This window comes from Rhinoraja longicauda, chromosome 20 (assembly GCF_053455715.1).
Source record: "Rhinoraja longicauda isolate Sanriku21f chromosome 20, sRhiLon1.1, whole genome shotgun sequence".
NCBI lineage: Eukaryota > Metazoa > Chordata > Chondrichthyes > Rajiformes > Arhynchobatidae > Rhinoraja > Rhinoraja longicauda.
In genome coordinates this window covers 23,037,862-23,063,055 of record NC_135972.1, presented here as the reverse complement: position 1 = coordinate 23,063,055, position 25,194 = coordinate 23,037,862, and the positions used below count along the sequence as shown (strand labels likewise).

The 25,194-nt window shown below is 41.5% G+C and overlaps 1 protein-coding gene across 6 annotated transcripts in view; it reads right to left on the bottom strand.

The window, feature by feature from the left end:
* Positions 1-21,037, bottom strand: part of LOC144603650 (plasma membrane calcium-transporting ATPase 1-like) — a 105,564-nt gene extending 84,527 nt beyond the window's left edge. For 2 of the 6 annotated variants that reach the window (XM_078417202.1, XM_078417207.1), the window contains exon 1: positions 20,387-21,034. The gene's annotated coding sequence lies outside the window, so the exon portion shown is untranslated. The other 4 variants (XM_078417208.1, XM_078417206.1, XM_078417203.1 and 1 more) reach the window with 4 other exon arrangements.
* Positions 21,038-25,194: the final 4,157 nt, after the last annotated feature.

Genomic DNA, 25,194 nt, shown 5'->3' with positions numbered 1-25,194 from the left:
CTGCTTAAGTTGATCAGTGTGCACTTGCACACAAATAGCAAAGTGAACAAGGTGCTACTATAAGCAATTTGGGAGGCAAATGATATGTTTGCAGATATATGAGAGGACAAGAATAGGGGCCAGTCTTAGTCACGTGTGCGACCAAAAAATGTGAAAAATTGTGGAATACATCTCTTCTAATTCTGAAAGCATTTCAGGTATATTGTTTTGTACTGTATATATGACTTATATATGTCAAAGTTTATTAAGTGAAATTCTTATATGTTATGCTGACAATGTTTGACGTGACCAGTCATATTTGGCCTCTGACCCTAAACAAACATTGTTATCATAACATATAAAAATTTCACTTGATAAATTTCAACATATACAAGTCATATATACAGTACAAAACAATATACCTGTAATGCTTTCAGAATTGGAAGAGATGTATTCCACAATTTTTCACATTTTTGGTCACACACGTGACTACAAATGGCCCAAAGAGACATTTATCTCCAATTATACAAGAACCTGGTGATAATCTCATTTAAAATACTGTGCACAGGGATCCCATCCAAATGGGGAAAATTTGCAATTGAAGGAGCACTGAAGATTTACCAGATTAATCACTGTAACGGCAGGTTATACAAGGGGAGATTGAACAGAAGAGTCTGTACTCTTGAACAATAAATGGTGACCTAATCGAAACACTTCTTAGAGTAAATACAGGTCATTTGCTCTGGCAAGGGTGTCTAGAAGCATGTCATAATATGGGAGCAGTCATTTGGAACAGAGGAAGACATTTCTTCACCCACACGATGGAACGTTTGGCGTTCTCTATCTTAGAAAAATCCTCAGTAAATTTAAAGCTTAGATTGATAGATTTTTGGAGAACAAGGATCAAATGATTGGGGAGATAAAATAATGCATCGGAAAGTGGCATTGAGGTAAAGATCAACCATGTTGTTACTAAATGGCAGAGCAGGCATGAGGGAGTGAATGGCCCACTCCCGCATCTACCTCGGCATCTTCTCAGATCTATCTATCCTCTGACACACTCAACTTATCTATCTCCATTTAAACTGTTAACTACTTTATTTTCCAGATTGCTCCACATAGTCCAAATAACTTCATCACCCCCAGTTATTTGTAATTCTTGATATAAATTCCAAATCCCCGAGAAAGAATAAATTACAGGGGGCTGGGACCGATGGTAATACTCAAGAGCCAACACAGACTTGGTGGGCTTAATGAGCTTCTGCAGTGGATGGAAATCAATATTTTTATTGTCACATGTGCAAAGTGCAAACGCACAGTGAAATTCTTTGCCTACAAACGTCCAGTAGAGTTTTGCCATATCATCCCCGATTAACAATTGTATAGAAGAAGTCCACTGAACCCTCATGCAAGAGACGCCATGTTTTGGTGCTATTTTCCAAGTCCAGTACGCTCTCTAGTTGTGATGAGCAGTGCCCAATTCAAGCAAGGCCCAGGCTGTTGTGGGCCTCCAGCCATTTTGTTTCTCTTGGACAATAAGCAGCTGACATCCTCTCCTCACCCGTCCACCTTTGTGCCCCAGGGGCACCTCCCGCAGCCAACCTGGAAGGCGCAGATCAGACTCCGGAATCTTCTCCGACCGGCCTCAAGATGACTTCCTTTTAATCACCCACGCATGCTATTTTGCTCCCCCCATGGTTTGTCCATTTATGCAAAAAACTATTTCCTCTCTATGAAAGCATGCCGAACAAGTGATTCAAATGCCTTACGATCCTTAATAGTAGATTTCAGCATGTCAGACCTGTAGACTGGTTTTTCAACGAGCACCTCCCATCTTCAAACATAACACTACATCCAGATTCACCAGTTCCAGTTGCTCAATTAAGGAGACTTCGAAACATGACAACAAATGCATTCAGTATCTCTGCAACTAACTGCCTTTTAAAATTCCAGGTCACAGGGCAGCACGCTCAGGGAATGTTGTTGTTTCTTGGTTGATATTAGTAACATTTACACTCAGTTCTTACAACATTAAATCTCAAGTACAGAAACCAATTTCTGGTGTACTTTCTCCACCTCTATGAAAATTTGAAATACTTAAACATCCAAGCTATTTTTAAACTTCTGCATCAGCTTTTAAGAAATCCCCACATACTTCAACAACTAATGTGATTGTAAATAATCTATTTCTGTACATTTTTTATGCTGGTTTCTCAGGCTATATTTTTATAAACATATTGGTTTACAAAATTAGCCCAAGCCTCTGGTTTACTGGAGTCATCCACATTGCAAGCCTTTTGCAGTAATCCTTTCCTCTTTGCTTAATCAAATATAGAAAATGCTATCTCATGGAGTTTGAGTAGAATATGTATGTATTCATTGGAAATTATAAATTATTTCATGTTGACAACTCTAACCTGCCAAATTTTCATCCTTTTTCCCCAATCTATCATGACCAGTTGCGATCCAAATCTTTATTTCTTAAACAAAAACAAAGTGCTAGAAATACACAGTAGGTCAACAGAGAGAAGCAGTGTTAATGTTTCAAGCCAATGATATTTGTTCAAATGTGGATGATTTACAAATTCTCTTTTAGTTTAAGGAGTTAGATCCAGACTTGTATCACAATTATTCATTGAGTTTGATTGCTCACCCCAAGTGTACTACTTACTGATTAACCTCATTTACGCAAAATAAACTTAAGTAATTTGTTCCCGGGTATCATAATGTCCATTCCAGGAAAGCAAATCCTCTGATGTGTTTCACTTCTATTTTAACAATTACTTTCACTAAGCTATTTTCTGTCATTTAATTTGTCCAGTTTATGAAGTTTAGTCTCGTAAAGTTATTCTAATAACTACAAGTTACAAGTTCGTTTAACACATTTCAGCTTTCCTAAATGCCTTTTAGATTCAAACTAGACCAAGTGGACCCGTTGGGCCCAAACCTCTCCTGCATTGGTGCAGCACCCTCTCCTCGCCCCACTTCCGCCCCTCTCCTTCCCTCCACCCCTCCACCCCCCCTCCCCCTCATCCTCCCTCCTCCCCCTCCCTAGGAGTTAGATTTAACTTAAAAATGTGAATAACTTTAAAAATATAACACCGATTTCAATTAAACCTCTTCCATTAGCACCAAAGGATCGACGGTGGGTAAGGTGGGCCTAAAATTGTTGTGCTATCATATAACAACTACAGCATGGAAACAGGCCTGTCCGGCCCTACCAGTCCACGCGGACCATTCTCCCTGACCTAGTCTCATCTACCTGCACTCAGACCATAACCCTCTAATCCCCTCTTATCCATATACCTATCCAATTTACTCTTAAATAATAAAATCGAGCCAGCCTCCACCACTTCCACCGGAAGCCCATTCCATACAGCCACAACCCTCTGAGTAAAGAAGTTCCCCCTCATGTTACCCCTAAACCTTTGTCCCTCAATTCTGAAGCTATGTCCCCTTGTTGGAATCTTCCCCACTCTCAAAGGGAAAAGCCTACCCACGTCAACTCTGTCCGTCCCTCTCAAAATTTTAAAAACCTCTATCAAGTCCCCCCTCAACCTTCTACGCTCCAAAGAATAAAGACCCAACCTGTTCAACCTCTGTCTGTAGCCTAAGTGCTGAAACCCAGGCAACATTCTAGTAAATCTCCTCTGTACCCTCTCCATTTTGTCGACATCCTTCCTATAATTTGGCGACCAGAACTGCACACCATACTCCAGATTCGGCCTCATCAATGCCCTGTACAATTTCAACATTACATCCCAACTTCTATACTCGATGCTCTGATTTATAAAGGCAAGCATACCAAACGCCTTCTTCACCACATTATCCACATGAGATTCCACCTTCAGGGAACAATGCACAGTTATTCCCAGATCCCTCTGTTCCACTGCATTCCTCAATTCCCTACCATTTACCCTGTACGTCCTATTTTGATTTGTCCTACCAAAATGTAGCACCTCACACTTATCAGCATTAAACTCCATCTGCCATCTTTCAGCCCACCCTTCCAAAAGGCCCAAGTCTCTCTGTAGACTTTGAAAATCTACCTCACTATCAACTACTCCACCTATCTTAGTATCATCTGCATATTTACTAATCCAATTTGCCACACCATCATCCAGATCATTAATGTAAATGACAAACAACAGTGGACCCAACACAGATCCTTGGGGCACTCCACTAGACACTGGCCTCCAACCTGACATACAATTGTCAACCGTTACCCTCTGGTATCTCCCATTCAGCCATTGTTGAATCCATCTTGCAACCTCACTATTAATACCCAATGATTTAACCTTCTTAATCAACCTTCCATGTGGAACCTTGTCAAATGCCTTACTGAAGTCCATATAGACAACATCCACAGCCTTGCCCTTATCAATTTCCCTGGTAACCTCTTCAAAAAATTCAAGAATATTAGTCAAACATGACCTTCCAGGCACAAATCCATGTTGACTGTTTCTAATCAGGCCTTGATTATCCAAATAATTATATATATTGTCCCTAAGTATCTTTTCCATTAATTTTCCCACCACAGACGTCAAACTAATAGGTCTATAATTGCTAGGTTTACTTTTAGAACCTTTTTTAAACAATGGCACAACATGCGCAATGCGCCAATCTTCCGGCACCATCCCTGTTTCTAATGACGTTTGAAATATTTCCGTCATAGCCCCTGCTATTTCTGCACTAACTTCCCTCAATGTCCTAGGGAATATCCTATCAGGACCTGGAGACTTATCCACTTTTATATTCTTCAAAAGTGTCCGCACCTCCTCTTCTTTAATCCTCCTAATTTCCATCACTACTCTACTTGTTTCGCTTACCTCACATAATTCAATATCCTTCTCCTCGGTAAATACCGAAGAAAAGAAATTGTTTAATATCTCCCCCATTTCTTCCGGCTCAGCACATAGCTGTCCACTCTGACTCTCTAATGGACCAATTTTATCCCTCACTATCCTTTTGCTATTGACATATCTATAGAACCCCTTGGGGTTTACTCTTACATTACTTGCCAAAGCAGCCTCATATCTTTTTTTCGCTTTTCTAATTTCCTTTTTAAGATTCCTTTTACATTCTTTATATTCCTCAAGAACCTCATTTACTCCCTGCCGCTTATATTTATTGTATATCTCCCTCTTTTTCTGAACCAAGTGTCCAATTTCCCTGGAAAACCACGGCTCTTTCAAATTATTATTCTTTCCTTTCCACCGAACAGGGACATAAAGACTCTGTACTCTCAAAATTTCACCTTTAAATATCCTCCATTTCTCTATTATATCCTTTTCATAAAACAACAATTTCCATTTCACTCCTTTTAAATCCTTTCTCATCTCCTCAAAATTAGCCTTTCTCCAATCCAAAATCTCAACCCTTGGTCCAGATTTGACCTTCTCCATAATGATATTGAAACTAATGGCATTATGATCACTAGACCCAAAGTGCTCCTCAACACATACCTCCGTCACCTGACCCATCTCATTTCCTAACAGGAGGTCCAACACTGCCCCTTCTCTGGTAGGCACCTCTACGTATTGCTGCAAAAAACTATCCTGCACACATTTTACAAACTCCAAACCATCCAGCCCTTTAACAGAATGTGATTCCCAGTCTATATACGTTTTGGCTGTAGTTCAGGAGCAAACAAACAAATGAGAGTTAGTATATAGATGTAACTTGATTTTAACTTGGTTTTACCCAAACTGATATTCATGTATTTTTGTTAACTGTGTTCAATCCTAATCAAACACTCTGCTTATTATTCAATTCACTACACTTTGCTTTGGCTTCGCCAGGCTGAGATTTATAAATGTCCCTTGACTTAAATTGGGAAAGTGCTTTGATGAGGATTCATAATTTAATATTGACAGTTACGACAACTCTAGTTGTTCAACTTGCTTGTCTGGTCTGAATTGAGCCTACTCCACCAGATACATCCTACTGTAGTTTGGTATCAGCTTGCCACAAATTGAATAATATTCTTTCCCCACCACATTTTGACTCAATGCTAAATTTCTGATTTTATTTTCTGTCCCAGGTCTTGTGCAAGTAAGTTGTCTGGTTTAGAGTTAAAATAACACTAAAACCTCAATAACAACTTTTTTTTCACTGTACCCCCACGGTGCAAGTGACAATAAAATAAACATAACTAAACTAGTTCTATCACTTTGTGACTCCATAATTCAACCTTTGGTTAAATATGTCACACACAACGTTAGGGTTCAACAGGATACCAATAAAACAATGTTTTTAAATCTTTTAGTCCTATAAGAAATGTTCATGATTTTGAATCCCATTAATCTGTCATCTGTTGCGTTCCACAGGAAATGCTATTGTTTACAAATGATGCAAGTGCTGTACCCTGAACAAGGGTAGAGTCGCTGCCTCACAAATCCAGCAATCCGTGTTTGGTCCTGACTTCAGGAACTTCCATTGTGGAGTTTGCACATTTTCCCTTTGACTGTGTGTTTTCCCCAGATACTCCAGTTTCCTTCCACATCGAAAAAAACGGTAAGTTAATCAGTCATTGTGAATTACTAATAGTGTGGGTGAGTGTTGGAATCACATTAAGAAAACACTGCCTTGAATGGTAAAATTGCCTCCCTTAATCAATTAATGGATAAGAAATCTGGAGAACAAACAGAGGTACTTTTATTCAAGCTAAATGCAACACATTGCCACTGTATAAAGTGGGCCTCAAAAATTACTAGTTCAGTTTAGTTTATTGTCACGTGCACCATGATACAGTGTAAAGCTTTTTTTGTTGCTTGCTATCCAGTCAGCAGAAAGACTACACATGATTACAATCAAGCTATCCACAGTGAACAGATAGAGAATAAGGGGAATAAGGTTTAGTGCAAGTCAGTAAAGTCCGATTAAAAACTATCGGAGTCCTAATTTTAAAGTTTACTTCGTTCATAGAACAATGGGCAACACAGCACTGGAACAAGCCTTTCAGCTCACCATGTGTGCCAACCATGATGCCAACCCAACTAATATCATCTGCCTATATATGGTCGGTATCCCTCCATTCCTTGCCTGTTCACGTGCCTTCCTAAATACCTCTTAAATATTGCTATTGTATCTGCTTCCACCACATCCCCTGGAAGCATGTTCCAGACACCTACCATTAGGTCTCACAATCTGATTTCAACTGTCCTCCTCTAATCTTAAATCTATTCCCTCCAGTTTAACATTTCCACTTTGGCAAAAGACCTACTATCTATGCTATTTATGCTTCAATTTTATACACTTCAAATGGGTCGCCCCCTCAGCCTTTGACAATCCAGACAAAAAAGATCCGACTTTGACTAACCTCTCCTTTAGCTAATATCCTCTAATCCAGGCCACATTTAGCAAACCTCTTTTACACCCTTTCCAAGCTTCCATATCTTTTCCCAGTGTCCAGAACTGCGCACAATACTGCAAATGTGGCCTAACCAGTTTCATTCAGCTGCAAAATGACTTTGATGGTCAGCAAGCACACGAAAGGTCAAAAGGCCTGTTTCCATGCTGTCTCTCTCTCGCTCTATGATCTAAACTCCACCTGCCATTTCCCTATCCAAATCACCTATTGTTCTATATCCTGCTGTATCCCTCAACAAGCATTCTCAGTATCCACAACTCCACAAATTTTGTGTCGTCTGCAAAGTTACTTATTAGACCGCCTACATTTTCTTGCAGATCACATATTACAAACATAGGTCCCAGCAGAAACTTGCAGAATACCAATGGTCACTGACTTCCAGTCAGAAAAACACCCCTCCACAATTACTGTCTTCTATGACGAAGCCAATTTTATATCCAATGTACCAACTCACCATGGATCCCTTGTGACTTCATCTTCTGGACCAACCGACTATGAGACCACTTATCAAATGCTTCATTCAAGTCCATATAGATAATATCTACTGCTCTACCCTCATCAATTGTCTTTCTCACTTGAAAAATACGAATCTAATTTGAGACAGGACCTTCTCTACACAAAGCTATACTTATTATCACTAATAAGCCCGTGCTTTTCCAAATGCAACTCATCAGTATTTATACTTAAAGTTTCTGCAATGTCAGCAGTAATGGATAATTTGCCGTGGAGTTTGACTTAATGATCTGAAATGGAACACTTATTCTGACCACATACATTTCAGAACTTTATAGCTTATTTCTAAGTCTATTCAAGAACAAGATCTCCTGCCTGTACTTGTCCTATGTATGAGGAAACACAAGTAATGCAAGCACAATGTGATGATCTGATACATAGTGCACACGCCAAAAAAATTTAACATTTTCAAACCACTGCAAAATGCCAAACCTAGAGGTCCACATCAAAGGAGGCCAGAACAGAATCGTAAATCACAAAAATCACAACAAAAATATTTGATTGTGCTAATAATGCCATTAATGGAATCACCCCAAGAATTGAAATTAAATTGCACAAGTAACAAATTATGAACATCCAATTTCCAAACTATGTTGCTAATTTTCTGCAAAAAATATTGCAAGTTTGTAACACGTTCTACTTTCTGGCCGAAACTGACCACAAATTATTTCAGTCTACTTCCAACTCAGCATCTAAACCAAATATCAGCACAAAACATTAACATTTAAATGTCCACTGCACTATTTGCCGAACATTTTCTGCTGGTTCAGTAGCATCAACTTACAACAGTCCACACTGACTAAATATATTTCTAGAATTAAAATTTCAAAATGGGAACAGTAAAGCATAAAAATGAAAGGGGAAATAAAATTGTCATGGAGGCTTGTGCATTTACTTACTCTATCGTTCATTATTGATTTGACTAGTTTGCCACCCCCATCTTATTTTATACTATTTAAAAAACAAAGGAGGCATAATGATGTAGCTAGTAAAGTTGCTACCTCACAGCACCGGAGACCCAGTATCAATCTGGACCTTGGGTACTGTGTGCGGAATTAAAATGTTCTCTGTGACTCAATGGATTTCCTCCAAGTGTCAGTCATAGAGCCTGGAAGTAGGCCCTTCAACCCATGCCAAATGATAGTCCCCTCTAAGCTAGTCCCATTAGCCAGAGTTTGGCCCATATCTCTCTAAACCTTTCCTATCCAGGTACCTGCCCAAATGTCTTTTAAATGCTGTTATAGTACCTGCCTCAACTACCTCCTCTGTCAGCTCATTCCATGTGCCTACCAACCTCAGTGAAAACGTTGCCCCTCAGGTTCCAATTAAATTTTTCCCGTCTTACCTTAAACCTATGTCCTCTGGTTCTTGATTCCCCTACTCTGAGTAAAAAACTCTGCATTCACCCTATCAATTCCCCTAATGATTTTATACACAAAAATACACAGGTACTCCAATGCCAGTCTGAAGAAGAGTCTCAACCCGAAACATCACCCATTCCTTCTCTCCAGAGATGCTGCCTGTCCCAGAGTTACTTCAGCATTTTGTCTCTACCTTCATTTAAACCAGCATCTGCAGTTCTTTCCTACACATACTCCAATTCCTTTCTCTATCCCAAAGATAGATGAGCAAGTTAGTAGATTAAATGGCTACTGTAAATTGTTCATGGTGTTGTAGGTGAGTGGTAAAATCTGGGGGGGGGGGGGGGGTGAACGGTGAGGGAGTAGAAGAGAATGTGGGGAGAACAAAAAGGAATAGGATCATTATAAATGAGTACTTGACAGTGAATGGGGACTTGGTGAGCGAAAGGGCACATTTCTGCAATGTATCTGACTCCATATAACCAGTAAAAATCAAATATTCAATATTGCATTGACCAAAACGTTATAAAACCTCAATCAGAAAACAAAAATCAGTGTTGAGCAATAAGTATTCACGTTCAGCTCAAGGTAAAATACATCAGTAAAGGAAATTAAACATGTACTTTGATCAATCAGAGTTACCACTGAGCACAAACACATCATTTACATATCTAGTTCTCTAATCTGCTTTACTAATCTAGGAGCTCTCATTTACCAGTACTCTTACTGCTCGTCCCCTCAGTTAAATGGTCAAAATACTAAATACTATCAGTTCTAAGGATTCTAATATGTTTGACCTGGGCAAAACAGCAGAGCTTGCATTTCATATAATAAACATGAGTGGAAACTGCATGAAACTTTACACGCATTTGAAGCTCTGAACTAACATGACACTCATTCAGTATGACAGAATTTTAGGCAGAAATATGCTGCACAATAATTATAGTTAACCACAAGATCAAAAATGTGTGTTTTAAACTAGAGAAAATTAACTGAACATTAGGTTCAGTTAATTGCCACAGTCATCACAAAGTAATCAAAGTTGTTTTGTTCATTTTGGTTTTGGTGTAATCATTTTCCATTCATTGTCAAGGGTGGATGGATCAAATAATATGATATGGACTGATCCATTTCAATTATTAATGAGCAGATGAGACAACCATGCAACTGCAGATTTGGCTTTACGACTCATCTTTACTGACACCAATGGAACAACGAGTTATCTAATTTACTCAAGATTTTGCACTAATAAAAATTGGCCTTCTGAGCAAATGGTAAATTGCAGATCCAACCACAGCATGCTGATCTGCAACCTGTTAGACGTTTCATTGTTAAACTAATTCTGGAATTAATGATCTTCAATAATCTACATTATGTGAAAACTCATTAAATTCAAAACCATATCGCAAAAGTGCCAACGAGCCCGAAGCAACATTTGGTTTTAAATGTTTTTTACCTTTATGGATTAAAAGAGGAACTAATCCACTAATTGTTAGGACATCCTTGAATCAATTCAAATGTCTAAGTTCTAAAATTTCAATTCTGAATAAAGAGCAATTCCCACTTGCTTCAGAGCCAAGAATTGTTAAACAATATAGTACTTCCAGCTGAAGAAAAACATCAATTAAGCCATTTTGTACATTACTCAAACGTGCTCATATCCGAAACTGATTTGGTAAATAATTCCTGCACCCAATCAAAACTTTCACTTGACAACAAATATTCTCTTTGTGTGTACCAGGTCTCAGACACATCTTCCTTCAGCTTGTATGATCCAAAGTAACCACAGCATAGCCAATGGAAGTCATTAATACACAGCCCTAAAAAGAACAGTTGAAATCCCAGTGATTTTCTCTTTTGAAACCAAAACAGTTGTAACAAATTAGATCTTATAATATACCTATTGCAAATGCAACAAAAATCTTGCCAAATTAACCATCATTAAAACAGTACCACTTCAGACAGTATTGCAGAAGGAATAATAAAACAGCCCATGAAAACTGTTGCCATGGCTCACTCAACTGAATTAGAGAAACAGGAGCATTCTACTATTTCTTAGCATTGATTGGAAAAGCAACGTTATGCTAGTCAGCATTCCTGCTCCTCCCTGTGTAGAGGACATGGGAGGAGCAGGCCATGGGAGGAGGCCATGAAGCCATGATTGCAATCCTTGGGTCCGTGAAAAGGTAGCATAACTCAGTAACAGCAGGGTCAATGAGGGTGACATGTTTGATGTGGTCAACATGATTTCAACAAGACTTTGGCAAGGATTAATCTGCCACACGGGTTTTAAAAATCTCATAGATTCAGACAAACTGGCAAGTTTGACAGCAATGGAAAGGAAAGCAGAGCATAGCAGCAGAATGGGTTTGTCAAGGCTGTTTACCCAAAATTTCATCAGAACTCAGCTTTGGTGAAATATAAAGACTTAGATTTAATGTAGAGATACAATTAGGTAATTTACAGATACTGTGTTTGGTACTCTGTGAAAACTGTAGATCAGTGGTCAAAACTAACAAAAAAAATCATGGAGAAGTAGAGATTTGGGAATCTCAAACAGAAAACAAGGCAATAGAAAACACAAATGACAATTAAAAATAAGTACAGCAGGTCACTGGAATCTATATCCATTGACCCCTGAAGACAGTAGGCTAATGAGTGGAGTATCCCAAATAATTTTAATCATTATAGAGAAGGAAGGCATTGGTAAAAAAGTGAAGAGCACTAATTAGGCCAGATGAAAGAACAGCTCTCTGCAGTACTCTCCTTAGCCAATCCATTAAGATCTCCAGAGATGCTGCCCGAGTTACTCCAGCATTTTGTGTCTACCAGGTAATCGGAGATGTCCTCATTCTTTTGGAAACAGGGGTTTCCCTCTTCCATTATAGATGAGGCTCTCACTAGGGTCTCCTCGATCTCCCGCAGCTCCGTTCTTGCTCCCCCCATTCGTAACAAGGACAGAGTCCCCCATGTCCTCACCTTCCACCCCATCGGCCGTTGCATACAGCAGATAATCCTCCAACTCTTTCGTCACCTCCAACGGGGTCCCACTACTGGCCACATCTTCCCATCTCCACCCCTTTCTGCTTTCCACAGAGACCGTTCCCTCCGTAACTCCCTGGTCAACTCGTCCCTTCCCACCCAAACCACCTCCTCCCCAGGTACTTTCCCCTGCAACCGCAGGAGATGCAACACCTGTTCCTTTACCACCCCCCTAACTCCATCCAAGGACCCCGACAGTCTTTCCGAATGAGGCAGAGGTTCATTTGCACCTCCTCCAACCTCATCTACTGAGTCCGCTGTTACAGGTGTCAACTTCAGTACATCGGTGAGATCAAGCGCATACTCGGCAATCGTTTCGCTGAACACCTCCGCACAGTCCGCCTTAACCTACCTGATCTCCCGGTTGCTCAGCACTTTAACTCCCCCTCCCATTCCCAGTCTGACCTTTCTGTCCTGGGCCGCCTCCATTATCAGAGTGAGGCCCAACGCAAATTGGAGGAGCAGCACCTCATATTTTGTTAGGGTAGCTTACACCCCAGCAGTATGAACGTTGACTTCTCTAACTTCAAATAGCCCTTGCTTTCCCCTCTCTCTCCATCCCCTCCCTCTTCCCAGTTTTCCCACCAGTCTTACTGTCTCCAACTACATCTATCTCTGTCCCGTCCACTCCCCTGACATCAGTCTGAAGAAGGGTCTCAATCCAAAACATCACCCATTCCTTCTCTCCAGAGATGCTGCCTGTCCTGCTGAGTTACTCCAGCATTTTGTGTCTACCATTGAGATCAATAAAGAATTAGTTCCATTTGAATTCTAATTCTGAGGTGGGATCTATTGGCTTCAACAGGATGGTTTAGTGTGCTTCTTCCACCACTTTTGCTGGGTTTCAGTGTGTTTAGGATGAATAAACTTGAGATTCGCAGTGCCATCCTAAATGCAATCCCTCCAGTTCAAGCCATCCCGGGTCAGCAATTTCCACGAGACAGTGGGAATGTCACATTCAAAGCAGCTTCTTTACTCATATTACATCCAGGCTAATAATGAGGAGAATTCCAAGGATGCTCCCAGGTCTGTAGTATTCTAGCTGTAAGACAACATTGGCTAGAAATATTTATTTATTGAAAGGATGGTTCTCCTATATGAGGTCAATAACTAGGGACACACATTTGAATGAATTGCTGGATGAATTAGTGAAGAGAATTGAAGAGAAATTCTTTCTGTATTGGGATCCGGAATTCACTACCCCTATGATTGGTAAAGACAATATCTTTAATTTCATTAAAGATCCATTTGATTACTGTAACCTAAAAGGCTATGAACCTGAAAGCGTGTAAACCAAGAGTATCACAGTGGAGTTAGGGTGAATAGTTGTGGCTAGCAGGACAATATCCTAAAGCCTCATCCTGTTCTATAGATCTGCAAGAATGATACTTTGGACAACATGCAAACTAGTTGCAGACTTGATCAGTGATTCATTGCATTCAAGAAAAGGCAGGAAAATGTCTAAAAAACATTCTATTTAAAAACGGGCAAGAAAATAGAAACACAAAATAGTCAGCATAGAATGTTTCTTCCAAAATGGCACCGACAATGTCTTTGAGCAAGTATTTTCCAGTACTAAAATTAAATTTTAAACTCGGCACAACATGACCAGTAATTATAGGTGTTTTGCCTTCAAGTAACTTCATAGTATTCACCATCTAAGAGTGAATAATGCAAACAAAGTGCCACCCAACTACACAGGCACCTCAAATTGTGAAGAATTACAACTAAAACCAAGCAGCTGACCATAGCATAATATGCTTTTAACAAAACTAATCTTTATCTGCAGACCATCATGAGCTATATTTTCAAATATGATAATTTAAAAAATAATTGAAAGCCACATGTTAATATGAAACATTGTAAACTTCTGCAAATTGGTACTGAAGATTGTCAAGTAGCTGACATGAATGATCTGAATTAATTGTCCCAAGAAAGCACTATCCAAATGGAAACACCATTACACCTGGGCATACATATTGGTGTGGTTGGTTCTAGAGCCAGCTCGTTAATTTGCACAGACTAGAAATACAAATCATGACGATAAAGCATGAATCTCTGGTTCAACTTGTTTAGCTATAAATGGAAAATGGCCTCCACCTTTCATTGTGCACAAACGAAATCTAGACTGCTGCAGTTTCAGTGGTTCCCCTCATAATACGGAAGGTCATTTGGACTGGAATAACCACATCCACAAAATGACTTCCTTTCTTCAACTTAAAATGCCACCTCAATTACAACAGTGTTCATGGAAAAAGATGAAAATGCATAACCTACAACCTCCCAATTTTCACTCATTTAATGTTCTCACAACATACCAGGCCATCCAGCCCACCAAGTCTATGTTAACTCTCAGAGCATTATTGGCCATTCGTGTATAAACCGCCCCACCCCCTCCCCCACACCATATGCCCATCAACATTCCAGATTCTCCTGTCACCTCCCTACAATCAGACAATTTACAATAACCAACTAACCTAACAGCAGAAACAAGGAACTGCAAGTGTTGGTTTACAAAAAAAGACAAAGTGCTGGAGTAACTCAGCGGGTCAGACAACATTTGTGGAGACCATGAATCAGTGACGTTTCAGGTCGGGACCCTTCCTCAGCTTGAAGGGTCCCGACTCAAACCGTCACCTACCCATGTTCTCCAGAGACATTGCCTGACCCGATGAGTTTCCAGCATATTGGGTCTTAACCCAAAACACATCCTGAGAATATGGGAGAAAACTAACCAAAGAGCATAGTGAAACACAGACAGCACCAGAGGTCTGAATCGAATCTGGGTCACTGGAACAATGCAGAAGAAGCAAAGAGGTCCTTCTACAGTTGTACCGGGCCCTGGTGAGACCGCACCTGGAGTACTGTGTTCAGTTTTGGTCTCCAAATTTGAGGAAGGATATTCTTGCTATGGAGGGCGTGCAGCGTAGGTTCACTAGGTTAATTCCCGGAATGGCGGGACTGTCGTATGTTGAAAGGCTGGAGCGATTGGGCTTGTATACACTGGAATTTAGAAGGATGAGGGGGGATCTTATTGAAACATATAAGATAATTAGGGGATTGGACACATTAGAGGCAGGAAACATGTTCCCAATGTTGGGGGAGTCCAGAACAAGGGGCCACAGTTTAAGAATAAGGGGTAGGCCATTTAGAACGGAGATGAGGAAGAACTTTTTCAGCCAGAGAGTGGTGAAGGTGTGGAATTCTCTACCTCAGAAGGCAGTGGAGGCCAGTTCGTTGGATGCTTTCAAGAGAGAGCTGGATAGAGCTCTTAAGGATAGCGGAGTGAGGGGGTATGGGGAGAAGGCAGGAACGGGGTACTGATTGAGAGTGATCAGCCATGATCGCATTGAATGGCGGTGCTGGCTCGAAGGGCTGAATGGCCTACTCCTGCACCTATTGTCTATTGTCTATTATCCCATGACACAAGTCATAATACTGGGCAGCTCAGCTACAGCCCACTTACAAATTTTGCATTATACTCTTTCATTGTTAATTCCACAATCATCCACTGATATTTAGTGAGTAGATAGAGAAAGAATTAGAAGGATTAATGAGGCCTTATCCTGAATAAGATGTGCAAGGCATTATTCCTGTTTTAGTAATGTTTGGTTTTAGACTGGCAAGAAAGCCAAGAGCTAAGTAGAGATATTTTTAAAGGTACATTTCAGGGTAGTTCTAGAAACAGGGAACAAAGTGGCCAAATGCTGAGACCAATGGACCCTATCAATATATATAATAAACACCATTTATTGAAAGTAAATCACTGTGCATATGGTCTTACATTTAGACACTTTTCTGATACCAGAATTCAATATACGACATAACAAGTTTGTTTTGGGGATCAGTTGAGTGAGGAGAAAGAAGAAAGTATTTGTTCAAAATCTGATCAGCCACATGACCTCATCTTGAGCACAATTGAAAAGCATCCATTTTTTGAAAGAATAAAAATAGTTAAGATATCCAGTAGAACCGACTCACTACTAGAAATTATTACTCACCATACACGTGCCTCAGGGCTGCTGTTGGAATTGTTTGGTCCGTGGCAGCAACAATGCAATTTAATTTTTGCTTTATTTTACCTCCATTGGACATCCATCAAAACTGGAAAAACTGGAAAACCAAGCATCTACATTTCCGAGGCCACTCATTCACTCTTACTAGCTTTCCAATGGCATTAGTGTCATTCACCAAGGTGGAGACATCAACAGGTTGAATTGAACCATTCTTGCCCCCACTTTTGTACTCATTGTTCCAATAATCAGTGGTGGGAAGGTGGGCTATTGAATTCCAAATATTTCACTGTTCGAACAGTGAGGATCTAAAGTTCATTAATTCAACATTTCACTTAAGTTAAAAGATTTGCTGGTCGTGCCAAATGGTTCATAAAATCGCATTGCATATTGTTGGGATAGAATAAAGGAACAAACCCATTCTGTAGTTGTACACGTTAATTGCCAGTAAGAAAAATAAAGATTGTATCCCATTCCTACAAAGTGCACATACAAAAAAACCTCTTTTGCTGTGCCTAGAAAAAAATCTGCCGATTCTGTTAGCTCAATTCTGCTACTACTTGGGTACCTGGATCTACCATTTAAGGCAAACTCGCCCTTTATTTCTCATTCCTTTATCTCGGTAGTTTTGCCCTGGCTTAAAATTTCAAAACTGAAAGCTTTTGCATAAACAGTAAATGTTTTTGTTAACCGATCCAAGTACTTGTGATTGTAATTTGATTTTATACAACACTGTTTGGAATTTCACTTCAATTTTTATAAATCAATTCGAGAATCAGGATTGGAAAATTAGTGAGTCAGCATTTCATAGTTCAATAGTTTTTCACTTTTATTTAAGTGAACAAGTGATCAGATTTAGAGTTAGTGCACTGTCACCTTATGAGGGTACATCTTTGCACTATAGCTCAATTATTCTAAGGCAAGTCTGTTTAGTCTACAGATTTAGCTAATGGTTCCAGCCCTTTCAATGGATAAGTCTACAAGTGAACCCTCCACTGTAACTAATGAATGCATTCATTCAATTGTCTGTTGTCACTTCAGTTTTGATTTCAAGAAGTCTATCAAGTCATATTGTGGAACTGGATTTTGTTTCCCTATCTATAGTTCTGATACTATATTTAACTGAGTTTAGTTTTCTAACAGTTAAAATATTATTAGATATTTAGGGGAGACCTTTGCTATGCAAAAATTAAAATTTGATGCAATTCATAGCCACTATGTACATTCACTTTTGTGGGAATTAACTTAATCCGAGTTGAGTTTAGTTTATTGTCACGTGTACAATGAAAAGCCTTTGTTGGTTTTCTGGTTAGCATGCAGCAAAAGCTTTTCACTGTACCTCAGTACACATGACAAACTCAACGCAATCTTCAGAACTAGTGGCACACTATACAATTTATATGGTCCACCTTTGCCAGTTACAGAGTCAAATTCACACTTACATTTATGAAATCTAGTCTGCTAGGTGATTGAAATATAAATTACTTGAGATACAAAACAAATAAAAATTCTTCCCCCACGCCCCAAATATATTTTTATTAAAGCAGCAAATTTTAGCAGGGATCGGCCTCAAGGAAACAGCAAATTTTCAAAATAGTGGGTGCATTAATGTGATGACTTGAAATGAACTGATTTCAGTTCTGTCACAAAAGTAATGAGCCAAACATATTTAAGACCCATTGTCAGGAAATTCAGAGAATGTCTGAACCAACTGATGTTTTAAAAAAGGTTACATAGTTTAGTTTCATTACTTTATATGGACACAGTTGAAATAAACAAGACGGTTTTCAATGCAAGATCTATTTGCCAAACACTTGTAATTAATATCAAAATATGGGATTAGAGCAGCAAAAAAACCGCAAACCAGGATAAAATGAGTTATGGTTGAATTGCAGGCATTTAGAAATTAGTGCAAATTAGAACTGAATATTGTTTGTTCAAACTACACATTCTCACTTTGTAAAACTTTTACAGAAAGAAATGAATAAACTAAAAGCAAAGAGTGAAGCATTATATTTGCTTCAGAAAATCGTTCATATTCAAACATGCAGTCCAATATTTCCTGATGAGAATTTGAGGTTGAGACATAGTTAGCACCATTCATTAATGTTACTCAATGACAGTTAGTCCAAGGGAACATCTGTATAAGATGCTACTTAATTTAAATAACTTGATGCACAATCAACAGCTTTTTACAAATTTACCCCTTACTGGAAAGCGAAAGTTGCACATCAAGCATTTAAATACAGAAAGATCACGACCTGGTGATACCAAATCCTTTATTCAGCACAAAATACTTACCCTTATCTATTTTGGTAATCGTAGCACAGTTACATGACTGAGGCAACACTGTTCGTATTTACAAGTGGACATGGATATTCTCTGGAATCAGATTGTCCTTGTGTGCGATCAATGATTGATGGTGGACTAATTCCAGCAAAATAGTGGCGTCGACATTTGAGTGGAAAAACTCCAATAATAGAAAATAAGATTTTTTTTTAAAATCCAACTCCCCAACTGATCTCGAAAAGTTATTGGTCATGGGACCCAACTACTGACTCTCTGGTGTTTAATTTTGTCAAAAAAAGACCATGTGCCTCACTAGTAAATATCAAGTTTATTGAATTTGTATACCACATGCCGACACATTTGTACTTAACTCCCTTGCTCATATATTTGTATGGTCAATAGTCAATGACACAGACAAAATCTGCATATCGTTTCCAACTTTAAAAATATCATCGTTTCTCCAGAAACGTACAAATTACTACAACTTATTTGGAAAATGGCAAATGCAGGCACCACTCTCTAGATGGCACATCTTCCTCAGCAAGTGGGGCTGTAATCATAATGCGTCTAGAAATGTCGATATCACCGACAACACATTTTCCACGCTCGGGAACAACACATAAAAGCATACTTTAAAAAACCGTACATACATATTTTAAAAATAGCCTTGGTCGAGGCGATGTAGAACTCAGGATTATGTTTTAGATATACAAGCAATTGTATAATTATTTTAACAATAAAAAATACAGATAGATATCGTACTCCATGCCGTCCTTAATCAAGGATATTTCCAAACAACTGGTAACACTGAAACGTATATCAGTAAAATACTTACCGCACAGTAAGATCGATAACGAATCAATGATACCCAATACTTGGACAACACAGCCACAACACAACTCAACATTTAGCCGTCTGTACTGAACTAACATCGGGCCATTCGCCCTGCTCGAAGATGATTCATGAAGGAACTTACGTCTTATAAATACGGATATAATTGCAGACGTTGGTGGTACAAGATGGATGATTAGGAGGATGCGAAACCAGTGCAGGTATCACAAGGATACCGCCTGTTGCCTTTCTGAGGGGGAGGGGAGGGGATTGGGGGGGGGGGGGAAGGAGGCGGCACGGGGGTAAAGTTGGTCAGAGGGGCAGCCCCACTGAAGGAAGAAATCGCAACACTAGACTTAACTGATTCAAGATACAAAGTTGTGAATGCACAGACTAATAAAACACCTCGGCTGCACAATTCAACTGGTTTTACTATACACACGAAAAGCAGTCTTTGAAAGCTTACGATGAATACATTTCCGTACAGTTGCTGCCAGGAGTGATCCATCAGAACTGGTTTTATTAAAAGACACGCGGGGTGAGGCGAGGGAAACCCCCGCCCGCCTCCCCTCGCCTTCATGCCTCTATCCCGCTTACAACAAGTGGCGACTGAACATGGAGCTAAACCCCAAGACGGGCTCAGAGATCACAACAAGTCGGGTGGGTGCAAGTTGAACCAATTTCATTCAAGGTCAAAGAACGTCTGGCTTTAATCAGCTATGTATTTGGATATTAACCGGGGTAGATAGCTTACATGACATCTGAAGTTAATAGGAATAAAGATATAATCTGCAAAACCCAGTAAATAAACTGCACAGATAATTATCTGATCTGCACAGCTACATTGCGCACATGGAACATGCAAAGGGTGACATGGGTGCAATTGCACCGAGGACGCATCCCAACACTCCCCCAGTACACATCCGAGGTTGGGGGAGAGAATAAATGGCATGCTTGCTATAGAAACAGAGCTATTTGCGGCTTACCTGGTGGAGGGAAACCTGGTGGAGGGAATCCTGGTGGAGATAATCCCGCTGCAAAGAAAGTGGCTGGAGGGAAGAAATCCTCCTGGCACGACTTCACCAGCCCGGACCCTCCACATTCACCTCTTCCTCCCCTTTCTCTCGCTCTCTCTCGGACCCCGGGGCAGAACGAGAGCTTGGGAGACCCCCTCCCCCCCCCTGCAAAGTGAGATCGAGCCCCGAGGTCCGGCTTCAGCGCCACATTGTGAATGCGGGAGGGAGGGATGGGTGGATGGAGGAGCAGCACTGGCTTGGGCTTGGAAATAGAAAGGGGGGGGGGGGAGTGGAGGAGCAGCACCGGCTGGGAAATAGATGGAGTGGGGAGATGTGTATTGAAGGGGGTAAGGGGAAAGTGTTAAGGGGCGTGGGTGTGTATTGAAGGGATGAGGGAAGGGGGCGTCCGGAGGGGGCAGGGCACGCGTGGGGGAGGGGGGAGTTTATTGCGGGGGTGGGATGGAATTATTGAGGGGGTGGGAGTGGCGTGAGGAGTAGTGTTGAGGGGATGGCGGGTTTTGTAATGGAGTGGGTGGCAGCTTGTGTTGATGGGGGGCTTATGTTGAGGGAGGTAGGAGAGTGTATTGAGGGGGCTGGGGTGTTGTGTTGAGGGGGGTGGGGGAGTGTATTGAGGGGGCTGGGGGCTTGTGTTGAGGGGGGTGTGTGTTGAGGGGGTTTGTGTTGCGGGGGTTTGTGTTGAGGGAGGTGTGTTGAGGGGGGTATGATGAGGGGGTGTATTGAGGGATGTGTGTTGAGGGGGGGTGGTGAGGGAGGTGTGTTGAGGGAGGTGGGTTGAGGGGGGTATGTTGAGGGAGGGGTATGTTGAGGGAGGGGTGTTGAGGGAGGTGGGTTGAGGGGGGTGTGTTGTGGGAGATGTGTTGAGGAGGGTGTTGAGGGGAGTGTATTGAGGGGGCTGGGGGTTTGTGTTTGAGGGAGGTGTGTTGAGGGGGGGGTGTTGTGAGGGCTTGTGTTGAGGGGTTGGGGGTAGTGTATTCTGGGGGGTGCAGGGGTTTATGTTGTGGGGGGTGGGGTGCAGGGGTTTATGTTGGAGGGTGTGGGGGCTGGGGAGGGTACACGAGGCCCCAATGACCCAGGCGGGCGCCCAACCTCAGCCCCCACGTTGTGTGTGTGAGGAAGCGGGAGGCGAGGCGGCGGTTGTCGTTCTCTCTCTCTCTTCCTCTGTGTATGAAGGGAGGCTGATGATTCCCCCCCTCCGGCCGCGAACAGGTGGATGAAGAAGTCCCCGATCCAACCCGCCCCTCCTTCCCTCCCTCACTCACTCACTCGTTCCTTCAGTCAGTCAGTGAGTCGCCGAGCGAGCGGCCACCCGTCCATCCCCTCCCCCCCATCGCCCCGCCGCCGACCTACCCGCGTCACGTGCCGGCCGCCCCGGCCCAGCCCCGCCCCCCCCGGCCCAGCCCCGCCCCCTCGCCCCGCCACCCGGATGGAACGTGGAGCGGCCCGGGGGGGGGGGGGGGGGGGGGGGGCTGGGGGTAGCGGCCGCCACCATTGGCCGGGCCGCTGGACGGGGCGGGATACATGACGTAACTCTTTCCATGACGTCGTCGTCGTCCCGTCCCCCCCCCAGAGCCGCGTGCTCGGCGAGATGATTGACAGGCGAGACCAGGCAGTGCCCGGGGTTGCATTTTTTGCATTTTGCTTTCTGCAGCGTACAAGTGTTTTAACGTTGGGGTGCTCGCTTCATCGCTGATCATTTCCAAAATTAAAAAAACATTTGAAAAATGCTGTCATTATTTTGCATTACCTAAAGTTGATCAGATTCGATCCCCCAAATTCCTCACGGTGGCTATCAATAATATAATAATAATAATAATAATATTCATTTATTGTCATTGCAACGAGTACAACGAGTTTAGAGGGATATGGATCAAACACAGGCAGGTGGGACCGGTGTGGATGGGACACGTTGGCTAGTGTGGGCAATGTGGGTCGAAGGGCCTGTTTCCACGTTGTAAGTGGATGACTGACACCACAACAACCTGAGCTACCATCTATCTCACTGGAGACCCTCCGACTTTCTTTAATCGGACTTTACTGGACTTTATCTTGCACTAAACATTATTTCCTTTATCATGCATCTGAAAACTGGATGTCTCGATTGTAAACATGCATGGTCTTCCACTGACTGGTTAGCATGCCACAAATGTTTTTCACTGTACCTGACAATAATCTAATGACACCACACATGGCAATAACGTAAACAAAACTACATTGACTTCAATATTGCACGGAGCTAATGTTCTCTCCATTCTCGTCATACTCCTTCAGAAGAAGTCAATAACCCATAAATGATTATGACAGTGGGTGGATCTGTTGGGAATGCAATATCTTGAGCTCCCCAGTTTGCCCTATTGTCTGGAATCTTCGTCTCCAAAGAAAATCAGGAAACATTTTTCATCCTGTTTGGCATCTTTCACAATGAACAGCAAAAAGCTTTCTACTGTATTGGAAAATGTTTTTAATCACAATGCATATTCTCAAAGAACATTTGTTCTTTTAAGTCATTTGATCTTATGCACCAAACATTATAATGAATGTTAATATTGCATTCCAAATAAAACAAAAAGTGAATGTTTTCTATTATGTGTAATGCTAATGCTAATATGTGGTCCGTGAATTAAATTCTATTCGAATTTTTCATTTCAAAAATGAAATAAATTATTTTTGAAATGAAAAATCCAAATAGAATTTAATCGTCACTCCAGAGATCCCAGTTCGATCCTGACTTTGGATGCTGTCTACGTGGAGTTAGCATGTTTTCCCTGTAACAGGGTGGATTTCCTCCTAGTGCTCGGGTTTCCTCCCACACCCAAAAGATGTAGTTTGTAGATTAATTAGCATCTGTAAATTGTCCCTACTGTGTTGGCAGTGGATGTGAAAGTGGGATAACATAGAACTAGTGTGAAATCGATGGTCAGCGTCATTTCAGTGAGCTGAAGGGCCTGTTTCCATGTTGTATCTCAACCAATCAATAGACAATAGACAATAGGTGCAGGAGGAGGCCATTCGGCCCTTCGAGCCAGCACCGCCATTCAATGTGATCATGGCTGATCATTCTCAATCAGCACCCCGTTACTGCCTTCTCCCCATACCACCTGACTCCGCTCTCCTTAAGAGCTCTATCTAGCTCTCTCTTGAATGCATTCAGAGAATTGGCCTCCACTGCCTTCTGAGGCAGAGAATTCCACAGATTCACAACTCTGTGACTGAAATTTTTTTTCCTCATCTCAGTTCTAAATGGCCTACCCCTTACTCTTAAACTGTGGCCCCTTGTTCTGGATTCCCCCAACAATCAATATAAAGCAACTCATAAATAAAATATACAAGAGTTTAAAATATTTTAAACATAAAAACAAAACACTGACAGTCACAAGAGACTGCAAATGCTGTCGTCTGGAGCAAAATACTAACTGCTGGAGGAACTCAGCATGTCATTCAGCACCTGTGAAGGGGGAAGAAGAATGGAATTGTCGACGTTTTGGGTCCAGACCCTTCATCAGGATTGAGAGTGGGGAGGGAGGGTGGTCAGTATAGAGAGGAGAGGAGGAGGAGGGGGGAGATGGACTGAGAGGTGACAGATGGACCAAAAAAGGATAAGGAATTTCATTAGCCAGAGGGTGGTGAAATTGGCACGATGGAGTCCAAGTCTTGGGTATTTTTAAAGTGGACTTGATAGGTTCTTGATTAGTAAGGGCATCAAAGGTTACTGGATGAAGGCAGGAGAATGGGGTTGAGAGGGAAGACTAGATCAGTCATGATTGAATGGTGGAGTAGACATGATAGACTGAATGGCCTAATTCTGTTCCTCTGTCTTGGGGTTTTATGGGTGAAGGATAATGGACAGATGGAGAGGAGAAAGGGTAGGCTTGGTAGGTAGAGGCAGGTGGGAGATGGGTGGAAGCAAACATGGGAATAAAAGGAAAAAAGGGAGGCAGCAGAGCCAGGTGAGGGGAGAGAAAGGTGTAGAAGGAGACAGAGGCTGGAGCATGGTGAGCAGAGACACAGTGGCCACAAGAATTGGAATCCGATAAGTAAGGAAGGTGACAATGGGAACCATTTAAGGGAGAGATGGGCCGATGGAAGCAGATGGAGAAGATCAAGAGGACTCTAGTTATGGGGAGACCTCCGACCCAGTGAGCCGCCAATAAATGGGCCTTCATGCCAAAGTTAAGACTCCATGTTATTAACGACGTTGGACTTGGATCGCACAAAATGGCGTCGGAAACCTTTGTGTACTTGTACTTAAGTATGGTTGTGCCTATGTATACTAAGTTTTTTTTATTGAACTGTATGCAAAAAATGGAATTCCACTGTACTTTGGTACAGACAACATAGAATTAGTACGAAAGGGTGATCGACGGTCAGTGTGGACTCGGTGGGCTGATGGGACTGTTTCCATGCTGTATCAAACAATTCAAACAAATTTTAAGGTCCAATTAACCTGCCAACATGTCATTTAGATGTGGCAGGAAATGAGAGCTTCCAAGCTTCCTGAACTGTGGCATTTTCTAAGGGTGGCACAGTGGCACAACAGTAGAGCTGCTGCCTTGCAGTGCCAGAGACGGGGTTGATCCTGACAACGGGAGCTGTCTGTATGGAATATGTACTTTCTCCCTGTGACCCCGTGGGTTTTCTCCATGTGCTCCGGTTTCCTCCCACATTCCAAAGAAGTGCAGGTTTGTAGTTAAGTTTAGTTTAGTTTAGTCTAATCAGCGGAAAGACAATACGTGATTACAATTGAGCCATCCACAGTGTAC